We start from the raw sequence: 16,145 nt of genomic DNA, 5'->3' as shown, positions 1-16,145 counted from the left end.
GGTAGCAGAACAGAGTGCGTCCGAGTAGCAGAACACAGTTCGTCAGGGTAGCAGAACAGAGTGCATCAGAGTAGCAGAAGAGAGTGCATCAGAGTAGCAGAACAGAGTGCATCAGTGTCGCAGAACAGAGTGCGTCAGAGTAGCAGAACAGAGTGCGTCAGAGTAGCAGACCAGCGTGCGTCAGAGTAGCAGAACAGAGTGCATCAAGGTAGCAGAACAGTGTTCGTCAGCGTAGCAGAAGAGAGTGCGTCAGAGTAGCAGAACAGAGTGCGTCAGAGAAGCAGAACACAGTGCGTCAGAGTAGCAGAACAGAGTGCATCAGTGTCGCAGAACAGAGTGCGTCAGAGTAGCAGAACAGAGTGCGTCAGAATAGCAGAACAGAGTGCGTCAAGGTAGCAGAACAGAGTGCATCAGAGTAGCAGAACAGAGTGCGTCAGAATAGCAGAACAGAGTGCGTCAGGGTAGCAGAACAGAGTGCGTCAGAGCAGCAGAACAGAGTGCATCAGTGTAGCAGAACAGAGTGCGTCAGAGTAGCAGACCAGAGTGCGTCAGAGTAGCAGAACAGAGTGCATCAGTGTAGCAGAACAGAGTGCGTCAGAGTAGCAGAACAGAGTGCATCAAAGTAGCAGAACAGAGTGCGTCAGAGTAGCAGACCAGACTGCGTCAGTGTAGCAGAACAGAGTGCGTCAGGGTAGCAGAACAGAGTGCATCAGAGTAGCAGAACAGAGTGCATCAGTGTAGCAGAACAGAGTGCGTCAGAGTAGCAGAGCAGAGTGCGTCAGAGTAGCAGAACAGAGTGCATCAAGGTAGCAGAACAGAGTGCGTCAGGGTAGCAGAACAGAGTGCGTCAGAGTAGCAGAACAGAGTGCGTCAGAGTAGCAGAACAGAGTGCATCAGGGTATCAGAACAGAGTGCGTCAGGGTAGCAGAACAGAGTGCGTCAGGGTAGCAGAACAGAGTGCGTCAGGGTATCAGAACAGAGTGCGTCAGGGTAGCAGAACAGAGTGCGTCAGGGTCGCAGAACAGGGTACGTCAGGGTAGCAGAACAGTGTGCGTCAGGGTAGCAGAACAGAGTGCGTCAGTGTAGCAGAACAGTGTGCGTCAGGGTAGCAGAACAGAGTGCGTCAGAGTAGCAGAACAGAGTGCGTCAGTGTAGCAGAACAGAGTGCGTCAGAGTCGCAGAACAGGGTACGTCAGGGTAGCAGAACAGTATGCGTCAGGGTAGCAGAACAGAGTGCGTCAGTGTAGCAGAACAGTGTGCGTCAGGGTAGCAGAACAGAGTGCGTCAGAGTAGCAGAACAGAGTGCGTCAGTGTAGCAGAACAGAGTGCGTCAGAGTAGCAGAACAGTGTGCGTCAGGGTAGCAGAACAGAGTGCGTCAGTGTAGCAGGACAGAGTGCGTCAGGGTAGCAGAACAGTGTGCGTCAGGGTAGCAGAACAGAGTGCGTCAGTGTAGCAGAACAGAGTGCATCAGTGTCGCAGAACAGAGTCCGTCAGAGTAGCAGAACAGAGTGCGTCAGAATAGCAGAACAGAGTGCGTCAAGGTAGCAGAACAGAGTGCATCAGAGTAGCAGAACAGAGTGCGTCAGAATAGCAGAACAGAGTGCGTCAGGGTAGCAGAACAGAGTGCGTCAGAGCAGCAGAACAGAGTGCATCAGTGTAGCAGAACAGAGTGCGTCAGAGTAGCAGACCAGAGTGCGTCAGAGTAGCAGAACAGAGTGCATCAGTGTAGCAGAACAGAGTGCGTCAGAGTAGCAGAACAGAGTGCATCAAAGTAGCAGAACAGAGTGCGTCAGAGTAGCAGACCAGACTGCGTCAGTGTAGCAGAACAGAGTGCGTCAGGGTAGCAGAACAGAGTGCATCAGTGTAGCAGAACAGAGTGCGTCAGAGTAGCAGAGCAGAGTGCGTCAGAGTAGCAGAACAGAGTGCATCAAGGTAGCAGAACAGAGTGCGTCAGAGTAGCAGACCAGAGTGCGTCAGGGTAGCAGAACAGAGTGCGTCAGAGTAGCAGAACAGAGTGCGTCAGAGTAGCAGAACAGAGTGCATCAGGGTATCAGAACAGAGTGCGTCAGGGTAGCAGAACAGAGTGCGTCAGGGTAGCAGAACAGAGTGCGTCAGGGTATCAGAACAGAGTGCGTCAGGGTAGCAGAACAGAGTGCGTCAGGGTCGCAGAACAGGGTACGTCAGGGTAGCAGAACAGTGTGCGTCAGGGTAGCAGAACAGAGTGCGTCAGTGTAGCAGAACAGTGTGCGTCAGGGTAGCAGAACAGAGTGCGTCAGAGTAGCAGAACAGAGTGCGTCAGTGTAGCAGAACAGAGTGCGTCAGAGTCGCAGAACAGGGTACGTCAGGGTAGCAGAACAGTATGCGTCAGGGTAGCAGAACAGAGTGCGTCAGTGTAGCAGAACAGTGTGCGTCAGGGTAGCAGAACAGAGTGCGTCAGAGTAGCAGAACAGAGTGCGTCAGTGTAGCAGAACAGAGTGCGTCAGTGTAGCAGAACAGAGTGCGTCAGGGTAGCAGAACAGTGTGCGTCAGGGTAGCAGAACAGAGTGCGTCAGTGTAGCAGAACAGAGTGCATCAGTGTAGCAGACCAGAGTGCGTCAGAGTAGCAGAACAGAGTTCGTCAGAGTAGCAGACCAGAGTGCGTCAGAGTAGCAGAACAGTGTGCGTCAGGGTAGCAGAACAGAGTGCGTCAGTATAGCAGAACAGTGTGCGTCAGGGTAGCAGAACAGAGTGCGTCAGTGTAGCAGAACAGAGTGCATCAAGGTAGCAGAACAGAGTGCGTCAGAGTAGCAGACCAGAGTGCGTCAGGGTAGCAGAACAGAGTGCGTCAGGGTAGCAGAACAGAGTGCATCAGTGTAGCAGACCAGAGTGCGTCAGAGTAGCAGACCAGAGTGTGTCAGGGTAGCAGAACAGTGTGCGTCAGGGTAGCAGAAGGGAGTGCATCAGTGTAGCAGAACAGAGTGCATCAGAGTAGCAGAACAGAGTTCGTCAGGGTAGCAGAACAGAGTGCGTCAGAGTAGCAGAAGAGAGTTCATCAGGATAGCAGAAAAGAGTGCGTCAGAGTAGCAGAACAGAGTTCGTCAGGGTAGCAGAACAGAGTACATCAGAGTAGCAGAACAGAGTGCGTCAGGGTAGCAGAACAGAGTGCGTCAGAGTAGCAGAACAGAGTGCGTCAGGGTAGCAAAACAGAGTACATCAGGGTAGCAGAACAGAGTGCGTCAGGGTAGCAGAACAGAGTGGGTCAGTGTAGCAGAACAGAGTGCGTCAGTGTAGCAGAACAGATTGCGTCAGGGTAGCAGAACTGAGTGCGACAGTGTAGCAGAACAGAGTGTGTCAGGGTAGCAGAACAGAGTGCGTCAGAGTAGCAGAACCGAGTGCGTCAGGGTAGCAGAACAGAGTGCGTCAGAGTAGCAGAACAGAGTTCGTCAGGGTAGCAGAACAGAGTACATCAGAGTAGCAGAACAGAGTGCGTCAGGGTAGCAGAACAGAGTGCGTCAGGGTAGCAGAACAGAGTACATCAGAGTAGCAGAACAGAGTGCGTCAGGGTAGCAGAACAGAGTGGGTCAGTGTAGCAGAACAGAGTGCGTCAGTGTAGCAGAACAGATTGCGTCAGGGTAGCAGAACTGAGTGCGACAGTGTAGCAGAACAGAGTGGGTCAGTGTAGCAGAACAGAGTGCGTCAGTGTAGCAGAACAGATTGCGTCAGAGTAGCAGAACAGAGTGCGTCAGTGTACCAGAACAGAGTGCGTCAGAGTAGCAGAACCGAGTGCGTCAGGGTAGCAGAACAGAGTGCGTCAGAGTAGCAGAACAGAGTACGTCAGGGTAGCAGAACAGAGTGCGTCAGAGTAGCAGAACAGAGTGCATCAGTGTCGCAGAACAGAGTGCGTCAGAGTAGCAGAACAGAGTGCGTCAGAGTAGCAGGACAGAGTGCGTCAGAGTAGCAGACCAGAGTGCGTCAGAGTAGCAGAACTAAGTGTGTCAGAGTAGCAGAACAGAGTGCATCAGGGTAGCAGGACAGAGTGCGTCAGAGTAGCAGACCAGAGTGCGTCAGAGTAGCAGAACAGACTGCATCAAGGTAGCAGAACAGAGTGCGTCAGAGTAGCAGAACAGAGTGCGTCAGAGTTGCAGAACAGAGTACATCAGGGTAGCAGACCTGAGTGCGTCAGAGTAGCAGACCAGAGTGCGTCAGAGTAGCAGAACAGAGTGCATCAAGGTAGCAGAACAGAGTGCGTCAGAGTAGCAGACCAGAGTGCGTCAGGGTAGCAGAACAGAGTGCGTCAGAGTTGCAGACCAGAGTGCGTCAGAGTAGCAGAACAGAGTGCATCAAGGTGGCAGAACAGAGTGCGTCAGAGTAGCAGACTAGAGTGCGTCAGGGTAGCAGAACAGTGTTCGTCAGGGTAGCAGAAGGGAGTGCATCAGTGTAGCAGAACAGAGTGCATCAGAGTAGCAGAACAGAGTTCGTCAGGGTAGCAGAACAGAGTACGTCAGAGTAGCAGAACAGAGTACATCACAGTAGCAGAACAGAGTGCGTCAGGGTAGCAGAACAGAGTGCATCAGTGTAGCAAAACAGAGTACATCAGAGTAGCAGAACAGTGTGCGTCAGAGTAGCAGAACAGAGTGCGTCAGGGTAGCAGAACAGAGTGCGTCAGGGTAGCAGAACAGTGTGCGTCAGAGTAGCAGAACAGTGTGCGTCAGAGTAGCAGAACAGAGTGCGTCAGGGTAGCAGAACAGAGTGCGTCAGGGTAGCAGAACAGTGTGCGTCAGAGTAGCAGAACAGAGTGCGTCAGGGTAGCAGAACAGAGTGCGTCAGGGTAGCAGAACAGTGTGCGTCAGAGTAGCAGAACAGAGTGCGTCAGGGTAGCAGAACAGAGTGCGTCAGGGTAGCAGAACAGTGTGCGTCAGAGTAGCAGAACAGAGTGCGTCAGGGTAGCAGAACAGAGTGTGTCAGGGTAGCAGAACAGAGTGTGTCAGTGTAGCAGAACAGAGTGCGTCAGGGTAGCAGAACAGAGTGCGTCAGAGTAGCAGAACAGAGTGCGTCAGGGTAGCAGAACAGAGTGCGTCAGGGTAGCAGAACAGAGTGTGTCAGGGTAGCAGAACAGAGTGTGTCAGGGTAGCAGAACAGAGTGTGTCAGTGTAGCAGAACAGAGTGCGTCAGGGTAGCAGAACAGAGTGCGTCAGGGTAGCAGAACAGAGTGCGTCAGGGTAGCAGAACAGTGTGCGTCAGAGTAGCAGAACAGAGTGCGTCAGGGTAGCAGAACAGAGTGCGTCAGGGTAGCAGAACAGTGTGCGTCAGAGTAGCAGAACAGAGTGCGTCAGGGTAGCAGAACAGAGTGCGTCAGGGTAGCAGAACAGTGTGCGTCAGAGTAGCAGAACAGAGTGCGTCAGGGTAGCAGAACAGAGTGTGTCAGGGTAGCAGAACAGAGTGCGTCAGTGTAGCAGAACAGAGTGCGTCAGGGTAGCAGAACAGAGTGCGTCAGGGTAGCAGAACAGAGTGTGTCAGGGTAGCAGAACAGAGTGCGTCAGGGTAGCAGAACAGAGTGCGTCAGTGTAGCAGAACAGAGTGCGTCAGGGTAGCAGAACAGAGTGCGTCAGGGTAGCAGAACAGAGTGTGTCAGGGTAGCAGAACAGAGTGCGTCAGGGTAGCAGAACAGAGTGCGTCAGGGTAGCAGAACAGAGTGCGTCAGGGTAGCAGAACAGAGTGTGTCAGGGTAGCAGAACAGAGTGCGTCAGGGTAGCAGAACAGAGTGCGTCAGGGGAGCAGAACAGAGTGCGTCAGGGTAGCAGAACAGAGTGCGTCAGTGTAGCAGAACAGAGTGCGTCAGGGTAGCAGAACAGAGTGCGTCAGTGTAGCAGAACAGAGTGCGTCAGGGTAGCAGAACAGAGTGCGTCAGGGTAGCAGAACAGAGTGTGTCAGGGTAGCAGAACAGAGTGCGTCAGTGTAGCAGAACAGAGTGCGCCAGGGGAGCAGAACAGAGTGCGTCAGGGTAGCAGAACAGAGTGCGTCAGGGTAGCAGAACAGAGTGCGTCAGGGTAGCAGAACAGAGTGCATCAGAGTAGCAGAACAGAGTGCGTCAGTGTAGCAGAACAGAGTGCGTCAGGGTAGCAGAACAGAGTGCGTCAGGGTAGCAGAACAGAGTGCGTCAGGGTAGCAGAACAGAGTGCATCAGGGTAGCAGAACAGAGTGCATCAGAGTAGCAGAACAGAGTGCGTCAGGGTAGCAGAACAGAGTGCGTCAGGGTAGCAGAACAGAGTGCGTCAGGGTAGCAGAACAGAGTGCGTCAGGGTAGCAGAACAGAGTGCGTCAGTGTAGCAGAACAGAGTGCGCCAGGGGAGCAGAACAGAGTGCGTCAGGGTAGCAGAACAGAGTGCATCAGAGTAGCAGAACAGAGTGCGTCAGTGTAGCAGAACAGAGTGCGCCAGGGGAGCAGAACAGAGTGCGCCAGGGGAGCAGAACAGAGTGCATCAGAGTAGCAGAACAGAGTGTGTCAGTGTAGCAGAACAGAGTGCATCAGAGTAGCAGAACAGAGTGCGTCAGTGTAGCAGAACAGAGTGCGTCAGGGTAGCAGAACAGAGTGCGTCAGGGTAGCAGAACAGAGTGCATCAGAGTAGCAGAACAGAGTGCGTCAGTGTAGCAGAACAGAGTGCGTCAGTGTAGCAGAACAGAGTGTGTCAGGGTAGCAGAACAGAGTGCGTCAGTGTAGCAGAACAGAGTGCGTCAGGGTAGCAGAACAGAGTGCGTCAGGGGAGCAGAACAGAGTGCGTCAGAGTAGCAGAACAGAGTGCGCCAGGGGAGCAGAACAGAGTGCGTCAGGGTAGCAGAACAGAGTGCGTCAGGGTAGCAGAACAGTGTGCGTCAGAGTAGCAGAACAGAGTGCGTCAGGGTAGCAGAACAGAGTGTGTCAGGGTAGCAGAACAGAGTGCGTCAGTGTAGCAGAACAGAGTGCGTCAGGGGAGCAGAACAGAGTGCGCCAGGGGAGCAGAACAGAGTGCGTCAGGGTAGCAGAACAGAGTGCGCCAGGGGAGCAGAACAGAGTGCGTCAGGGTAGCAGAACAGAGTGCGTCAGGGTAGCAGAACAGTGTGCGTCAGAGTAGCAGAACAGAGTGCGTCAGGGTAGCAGAACAGAGTGTGTCAGGGTAGCAGAACAGAGTGCGTCAGTGTAGCAGAACAGAGTGCGTCAGGGGAGCAGAACAGAGTGCGCCAGGGGAGCAGAACAGAGTGCGCCAGGGGAGCAGAACAGAGTGCGTCAGGGTAGCAGAACAGAGTGCGTCAGTGTAGCAGAACAGAGTGCGTCAGGGTAGCAGAACAGAGTGCGTCAGGGGAGCAGAACAGTGTGCGTCAGAGTAGCAGAACAGAGTGCGTCAGTGTAGCAGAACAGAGTGCGTCAGGGTAGCAGAACAGAGTGCGTCAGAGTAGCAGAACAGAGTGCGTCAGGGTAGCAGAACAGAGTGCGCCAGGGGAGCAGAACAGAGTGCGTCAGTGTAGCAGAACAGAGTGCGTCAGGGTAGCAGAACAGAGTGCGTCAGGGGAGCAGAACAGTGTGCGTCAGAGTAGCAGAACAGAGTGCGTCAGGGTAGCAGAACAGAGTGTGTCAGTGTAGCAGAACAGAGTGCGTCAGGGTAGCAGAACAGAGTGCGTCAGGGGAGCAGAACAGAGTGCGTCAGTGTAGCAGAACAGAGTGCGTCAGGGTAGCAGAACAGAGTGTGTCAGTGTAGCAGAACAGAGTGCGTCAGGGTCGCAGAACAGAGTGCGTCAGGGGAGCAGAACAGTGTGCGTCAGAGTAGCAGAACAGAGTGCGTCAGGGTAGCAGAACAGAGTGTGTCAGAGTAGCAGAACACAGTGCGTCAGGGTAGCAGAACAGAGTGCGCCAGGGGAGCAGAACAGAGTGCGTCAGAGTAGCAGAACACAGTGCGTCAGGGTATCAGAACAGAGTGAGTTAGGGTAGCAGAACAGACTGCGTCAGAGAAGCAGAACAGAGTGCGTCAGAGTAGCAGAACAGAGTGCGTCAGAGTAGCAGAACAGAGTACATCAGAGTAGCAGAACAGAGTGCGTCAGAGTAGCAAAACAGAGTACGTCAGGGTAGCAGAACAGAGTGCGACAGGGTAGCAGAACAGAGTGTGTCAGTGTAGCAGAACAGAGTGCGTCAGGGTAGCAGAACAGAGTGCGTCAGGGGAGCAGAACAGTGTGCGTCAGGGTAGCAGAACAGAGTGTGTCAGTGTAGCAGAACAGAGTGCGTCAGGGTAGCAGAACAGAGTGTGTCAGTGTAGCAGAACAGAGTGCGTCAGGGTAGCAGAACAGAGTGCGTCAGGGTAGCAGAACAGAGTGTGTCAGTGTAGCAGAACAGAGTGTGTCAGTGTAGCAGAACAGAGTGCGTCAGGGTAGCAGAACAGAGTGCGTCAGGGTAGCAGAACAGTGTGCGTCAGAGTAGCAGAACAGAGTGCGTCAGGGTAGCAGAACAGAGTGTGTCAGTGTAGCAGAACAGAGTGCGTCAGGGTAGCAGAACAGAGTGCGCCAGGGGAGCAGAACAGAGTGCGTCAGAGTAGCAGAACACAGTGCGTCAGGGTATCAGAACAGAGTGAGTTAGGGTAGCAGAACAGACTGCGTCAGAGAAGCAGAACAGAGTGCGTCAGAGTAGCAGAACAGAGTGCGTCAGAGTAGCAGAACAGAGTACATCAGAGTAGCAGAACAGAGTGCGTCAGAGTAGCAAAACAGAGTACGTCAGGGTAGCAGAACAGAGTGCGACAGAGTAGCAAAACAGAGTACGTCAGGGTAGCAGAACAGAGTGCGTCAGAGTAGCAAAACAGAGTACGTCAGGGTAGCAGAACAGAGTGCGTCAGAGTAGCAAAACAGAGTACGTCAGGGTAGCAGAACAGAGTGCGTCAGAGTAACAGAACAGAGTGCATCAGGGTATCAGAACAGAGTGCGTCAGAGTAGCAGAACAGAGTGCGTCAGAGTCGCAGAACAGGGTACGTCAGGGTAGCAGGACAGTGTGCGTCAGGGTAGCAGGACCGAGTGCGTCAGGGTAGCAGAACAGAGTGCGTCAGAGTAGCAGAACAGAGTGCGTCAGGGTTGCAGAACAGAGTGCGTCAGAGTAGCAGAACAGAGTGCGTCAGGGTAGCAGAACAGAGTGCGTCCGAGTAGCAGAACACAGTTCGTCAGGGTAGCAGAACAGAGTGCATCAGAGTAGCAGAACAGAGTGCATCAGAGTAGCAGAACAGAGTGCATCAGTGTCGCAGAACAGAGTGCGTCAGAGTAGCAGAACAGAGTGCGTCAGAGTAGCAGACCAGCGTGCGTCAGAGTAGCAGAACAGAGTGCATCAAGGCAGCAGAACAGTGTTCGTCAGCGTAGCAGAAGAGAGTGCGTCAGAGTAGCAGAACAGAGTGCGTCAGAGAAGCAGAACACAGTGCGTCAGAGTAGCAGAACAGAGTGCATCAGTGTCGCAGAACAGAGTGCGTCAGAGTAGCAGAACAGAGTGCGTCAGAATAGCAGAACAGAGTGCGTCAAGGTAGCAGAACAGAGTGCATCAGAGTAGCAGAACACAGTGCGTCAGAATAGCAGAACAGAGTGCGTCAGGGTAGCAGAACAGAGTGCGTCAGAGCAGCAGAACAGAGTGCATCAGTGTAGCAGAACAGAGTGCGTCAGAGTAGCAGACCAGAGTGCGTCAGAGTAGCAGAACAGAGTGCATCAGTGTAGCAGAACAGAGTGCGTCAGAGTAGCAGAACAGAGTGCATCAAAGTAGCAGAACAGAGTGCGTCAGGGTAGCAGAACAGAGTGCATCAGTGTAGCAGAACAGAGTGCGTCAGAGTAGCAGAGCAGAGTGCGTCAGAGTAGCAGAACAGAGTGCATCAGGGTATCAGAACAGAGTGCGTCAGAGTAGCAGAACAGAGTGCGTCAGGGTAGCAGAACAGAGTGCGTCAGGGTATCAGAACAGAGTGCGTCAGAGTAGCAGAACAGTGTGCGTCAGGGTAGCAGAACAGAGTGCGTCAGTGTAGCAGAACAGTGTGCGTCAGGGTAGCAGAACAGAGTGCGTCAGAGTCGCAGAACAGGGTACGTCAGGGTAGCAGAACAGTATGCGTCAGGGTAGCAGAACAGAGTGCGCCAGGGGAGCAGAACAGTGTGCGTCAGAGTAGCAGAACAGAGTGCGTCAGGGTAGCAGAACACAGTGCGTCAGGGTATCAGAACAGAGTGCGTTAGGGTAGCAGAACAGTGTGCGTCAGAGTAGCAGAACAGAGTGCATCAGGGTAGCAGAACAGAGTGTGTCAGTGTAGCAGAACAGAGTGCGTCAGGGTAGCAGAACAGAGTGCGCCAGGGGAGCAGAACAGAGTGCGTCAGAGTAGCAGAACACAGTGCGTCAGGGTATCAGAACAGAGTGCGTTAGGGTAGCAGAACAGACTGCGTCAGAGAAGCAGAACAGAGTGCGTCAGAGTAGCAGAACAGAGTGCGTCAGAGTAGCAGAACAGAGTACATCAGAGTAGCAGAACAGAGTGCGTCAGAGTAGCAAAACAGAGTACGTCAGGGTAGCAGAACAGAGTGCGACAGAGTAGCAAAACAGAGTACGTCAGGGTAGCAGAACAGAGTGCGTCAGAGTAGCAAAACAGAGTACGTCAGGGTAGCAGAACAGAGTGCGTCAGAGTAGCAAAACAGAGTACGTCAGGGTAGCAGAACAGAGTGCGTCAGAGTAGCAGAACAGAGTGCATCAGGGTATCAGAACAGAGTGCGTCAGAGTAGCAGAACAGAGTGCGTCAGAGTCGCAGAACAGGGTACGTCAGGGTAGCAGGACAGTGTGCGTCAGGGTAGCAGGACCGAGTGCGTCAGGGTAGCAGAACAGAGTGCGTCAGAGTAGCAGAACAGAGTGCGTCAGGGTTGCAGAACAGAGTGCGTCAGAGTAGCAGAACAGAGTGCGTCAGGGTAGCAGAACAGAGTGCGTCCGAGTAGCAGAACACAGTTCGTCAGGGTAGCAGAACAGAGTGCATCAGAGTAGCAGAACAGAGTGCATCAGAGTAGCAGAACAGAGTGCATCAGTGTCGCAGAACAGAGTGCGTCAGAGTAGCAGAACACAGTGCGTCAGAGTAGCAGACCAGCGTGCGTCAGAGTAGCAGAACAGAGTGCATCAAGGCAGCAGAACAGTGTTCGTCAGCGTAGCAGAAGAGAGTGCGTCAGAGTAGCAGAACAGAGTGCGTCAGAGAAGCAGAACACAGTGCGTCAGAGTAGCAGAACAGAGTGCATCAGTGTCGCAGAACAGAGTGCGTCAGAGTAGCAGAACAGAGTGCGTCAGAATAGCAGAACAGAGTGCGTCAAGGTAGCAGAACAGAGTGCATCAGAGTAGCAGAACAGAGTGCGTCAGAATAGCAGAACAGAGTGCGTCAGGGTAGCAGAACAGAGTGCGTCAGAGCAGCAGAACAGAGTGCATCAGTGTAGCAGAACAGAGTGCGTCAGAGTAGCAGAACAGAGTGCAACAAAGTAGCAGAACAGAGTGCGTCAGAGTAGCAGACCAGACTGCGTCAGGGTAGCAGAACAGAGTGCGTCAGGGTAGCAGAACAGAGTGCATCAGTGTAGCAGAACAGAGTGCGTCAGAGTAGCAGAGCAGAGTGCGTCAGAGTAGCAGAACAGAGTGCATCAAGGTAGCAGAACAGAGTGCGTCAGAGTAGCAGACCAGAGTGCGTCAGGGTAGCAGAACAGAGTGCGTCAGAGTAGCAGAACAGAGTGCGTCAGTGTAGCAGAACAGAGTGCATCAGGGTATCAGAACAGAGTGCGTCAGAGTAGCAGAACAGTGTGCGTCAGGGTAGCAGAACAGAGTGCGTCAGTGTAGCAGAACAGTGTGCGTCAGGGTAGCAGAACAGATTGCGTCAGAGTAGCAGAACAGAGTGCGTCAGTGTAGCAGAACAGAGTGCGTCAGAGTCGCAGAACAGTGTGCGTCAGGGTAGCAGAACAGAGTGCGTCAGTGTAGCAGAACAGAGTGCGTCAGAGTCGCAGAACAGTGTGCGTCAGGGTAGCAGAACAGATTGCGTCAGAGTAGCAGAACAGAGTGCGTCAGTGTAGCAGAACAGAGTGCGTCAGTGTAGCAGAACAGAGTGCGTCAGAGTCGCAGAACAGTGTGCGTCAGGGTAGCAGAACAGATTGCGTCAGAGTAGCAGAACAGAGTGCGTCAGTGTAGCAGAACAGAGTGCGTCAGAGTCGCAGAACAGGGTACGTCAGGGTAGCAGAACAGTATGCGTCAGGGTAGCAGAACAGAGTGCGTCAGTGTAGCAGAACAGTGTGCGTCAGGGTAGCAGAACAGTGTGCGTCAGGGTAGCAGAACAGTATGCGTCAGGGTAGCAGAACAGAGTGCGTCAGTGTAGCAGAACAGTGTGCGTCAGGGTAGCAGAACAGTATGCGTCAGGGTAGCAGAACAGAGTGCGTCAGTGTAGCAGAACAGTGTGCGTCAGGGTAGCAGAACAGAGTGCGTCAGAGTAGCAGAACAGAGTGCGTCAGAGTAGCAGAACAGAGTGCGTCAGTGTAGCAGAACAGAGTGCGTCAGAGTCGCAGAACAGTGTGCGTCAGGGTAGCAGAACAGATTGCGTCAGAGTAGCAGAACAGAGTGCGTCAGTGTAGCAGAACAGAGTGCGTCAGAGTCGCAGAACAGTGTGCGTCAGGGTAGCAGAACAGATTGCGTCAGAGTAGCAGAACAGAGTGCGTCAGTGTAGCAGAACAGAGTGCGTCAGAGTCGCAGAACAGGGTACGTCAGGGTAGCAGAACAGTGTGCGTCAGGGTAGCAGAACAGTATGCGTCAGGGTAGCAGAACAGAGTGCGTCAGTGTAGCAGAACAGTGTGCGTCAGGGTAGCAGAACAGTATGCGTCAGGGTAGCAGAACAGAGTGCGTCAGTGTAGCAGAACAGTGTGCGTCAGGGTAGCAGAACAGAGTGCGTCAGAGTAGCAGAACAGAGTGCGTCAGAGTAGCAGAACAGAGTGCGTCAGTGTAGCAGAACAGAGTGCGTCAGAGTAGCAGAACAGAGTGCGTCAGGGTAGCAGAACAGAGTGCGTCAGGGTAGCAGAACAGTGTGCGTCAGGGTAGCAGAACAGATTGCGTCAGAGTAGCAGAACAGAGTGCGTCAGAGTAGCAGAACAGAGTGCGTCAGTGTAGCAGAACAGTGTGCGTCAGGGTAGCAGAACAGAGTGCGTCAGAGTAGCAGAACAGAGTGCGTCAGAGTAGCAGAACAGAGTGCGTCAGTGTAGCAGAACAGAGTGCGTCAGAGTAGCAGAACAGAGTGCGTCAGGGTAGCAGAACAGAGTGCGTCAGGGTAGCAGAACAGTGTGCGTCAGGGTAGCAGAACAGATTGCGTCAGGGTAGCAGAACAGAGTGCGTCAGAGTAGCAGAACAGAGTGCGTCAGGGTAGCAGAACAGTGTGCGTCAGGGTAGCAGAACAGAGTGCGTCAGTGTAGCAGAACAGAGTGCGTCAGGGTAGCAGAACAGTGTGCGTCAGGGTAGCAGAACAGAGTGCGTCAGGGTAGCAGAACAGAGTGCGTCAGGGTCACAGAACAGAGTGCGTCAGAGTAGCAGACCAGAGTGCGTCAGAGTAGCAGAACAGAGTGCATCAAGGTAGCAGAACAGAGTGCGTCAGAGTAGCAGAACAGAGTGCGTCAGTGTAGCAGAACAGAGTGCGTCAGTGTAGCAGAACAGAGTGCGTCAGGGTAGCAGAACAGAGTGCGTCAGGGTCACAGAACAGAGTGCGTCAGAGTAGCAGACCAGAGTGCGTCAGAGTAGCAGAACAGAGTGCGTCAGTGTAGCAGAACAGAGTGCGTCAGGGTAGCAGAACAGAGTGCGTCAGGGTAGCAGAACAGAGTGCGTCAGGGTCACAGAACAGAGTGCGTCAGAGTAGCAGACCAGAGTGCGTCAGAGTAGCAGAACAGAGTGCATCAAGGTAGCAGAACAGAGTGCGTCAGAGTAGCAGAACAGAGTGCATCAGGGTAGCAGAACAGTGTGCGTCAGGGTAGCAGAACAGAGTGCGTCAGTGTAGCAGAACAGAGTGCGTCAGGGTAGCAGAACAGTGTGCGTCAGGGTAGCAGAACAGAGTTCGTCAGAGTAGCAGAACAGAGTGCGTCAGTGTAGCAGAACAGAGTGCGTCAGTGTAGCAGAACCGAGTGCGTCAGGGTAGCAGAACAGAGTGCATCAGTGTAGCAGACCAGAGTGCGTCAGAGTAGCAGACCAGAGTGTGTCAGGGTAGCAGACCAGAGTGGGTCAGTGTAGCAGAACAGAGTGCGTCAGGGTAGCAGAACAGAGTGCATCAGGGTAGCAAAACAGAGTACATCAGAGTAGCAGAACAGAGTGCGTCAGAGCAGCAGAACAGAGTGCATCAGTGTAGCAGAACAGAGTGCGTCAGAGTAGCAGACCAGAGTGCGTCAGAGTAGCAGAACAGAGTGCATCAGTGTAGCAGAACAGAGTGCATCAAAGTAGCAGAACAGAGTGCGTCAGAGTAGCAGACCAGACTGCGTCAGTGTAGCAGAACAGAGTGCGTCAGGGTAGCAGAACAGAGTGCATCAGTGTAGCAGAACAGAGTGCGTCAGAGTAGCAGAGCAGAGTGCGTCAGAGTAGCAGAACAGAGTGCATCAAGGTAGCAGAACAGAGTGCGTCAGAGTAGCAGACCAGAGTGCGTCAGGGTAGCAGAACAGAGTGCGTCAGAGTAGCAGAACAGAGTGCGTCAGAGTAGCAGAACAGAGTGCATCAGGGTATCAGAACAGAGTGCGTCAGGGTAGCAGAACAGAGTGCGTCAGGGTAGCAGAACAGAGTGCGTCAGGGTATCAGAACAGAGTGCGTCAGGGTAGCAGAACAGAGTGCGTCAGGGTCGCAGAACAGGGTACGTCAGGGTAGCAGAACAGTGTGCGTCAGGGTAGCAGAACAGAGTGCGTCAGTGTAGCAGAACAGATTGCGTCAGAGTCGCAGAACAGGGTACGTCACGGTAGCAGAACAGTATGCGTCAGGGTAGCAGAACAGAGTGCGTCAGTGTAGCAGAACAGTGTGCGTCAGGGTAGCAGAACAGAGTGCGTCAGAGTAGCAGAACAGAGTGCGTCAGTGTAGCAGAACAGAGTGCGTCAGAGTAGCAGAACAGTGTGCGTCAGGGTAGCAGAACAGAGTGCGTCAGTGTAGCAGAACAGAGTGCGTCAGGGTAGCAGAACAGTGTGCGTCAGGGTAGCAGAACAGAGTGCGTCAGTGTAGCAGAACAGAGTGCATCAGTGTAGCAGACCAGAGTGCGTCAGAGTAGCAGAACAGAGTTCGTCAGAGTAGCAGACCAGAGTGCGTCAGAGTAGCAGAACAGTGTGCGTCAGGGTAGCAGAACAGAGTGCGTCAGTATAGCAGAACAGTGTGCGTCAGGGTAGCAGAACAGAGTGCGTCAGTGTAGCAGAACAGAGTGCATCAAGGTAGCAGAACAGAGTGCGTCAGAGTAGCAGACCAGAGTGCGTCAGGGTAGCAGAACAGAGTGCGTCAGGGTAGCAGAACAGAGTGCATCAGTGTAGCAGACCAGAGTGCGTCAGAGTAGCAGACCAGAGTGTGTCAGGGTAGCAGAACAGTGTGCGTCAGGGTAGCAGAAGGGAGTGCATCAGTGTAGCAGAACAGAGTGCATCAGAGTAGCAGAACAGAGTTCGTCAGGGTAGCAGAACAGAGTGCGTCAGAGTAGCAGAAGAGAGTTCATCAGGATAGCAGAAAAGAGTGCGTCAGAGTAGCAGAACAGAGTTCGTCAGGGTAGCAGAACAGAGTACATCAGAGTAGCAGAACAGAGTGCGTCAGGGTAGCAGAACAGAGTGCGTCAGAGTAGCAGAACAGAGTGCGTCAGGGTAGCAAAACAGAGTACATCAGGGTAGCAGAACAGAGTGGGTCAGTGTAGCAGAACAGAGTGCGTCAGTGTAGCAGAACAGATTGCGTCAGGGTAGCAGAACTGAGTGCGACAGTGTAGCAGAACAGAGTGTGTCAGGGTAGCAGAACAGAGTGCGTCAGTGTACCAGAACAGAGTGCGTCAGAGTAGCAGAACCGAGTGCGTCAGGGTAGCAGAACAGAGTGCGTCAGAGTAGCAGAACAGAGTACGTCAGGGTAGCAGAACAGAGTGCGTCAGAGTAGCAGAACAGAGTGCATCAGTGTCGCAGAACAGAGTGCGTCAGAGTAGCAGAACAGAGTGCGTCA

This window comes from Chiloscyllium plagiosum, unplaced genomic scaffold (assembly GCF_037043375.1).
Source record: "Chiloscyllium plagiosum isolate Xiang-an unplaced genomic scaffold, Cpla_swu_hap1 HiC_scaffold_15, whole genome shotgun sequence".
Lineage (NCBI taxonomy): Eukaryota > Metazoa > Chordata > Chondrichthyes > Orectolobiformes > Hemiscylliidae > Chiloscyllium > Chiloscyllium plagiosum.
This window is presented reverse-complemented; position numbering follows the sequence as displayed.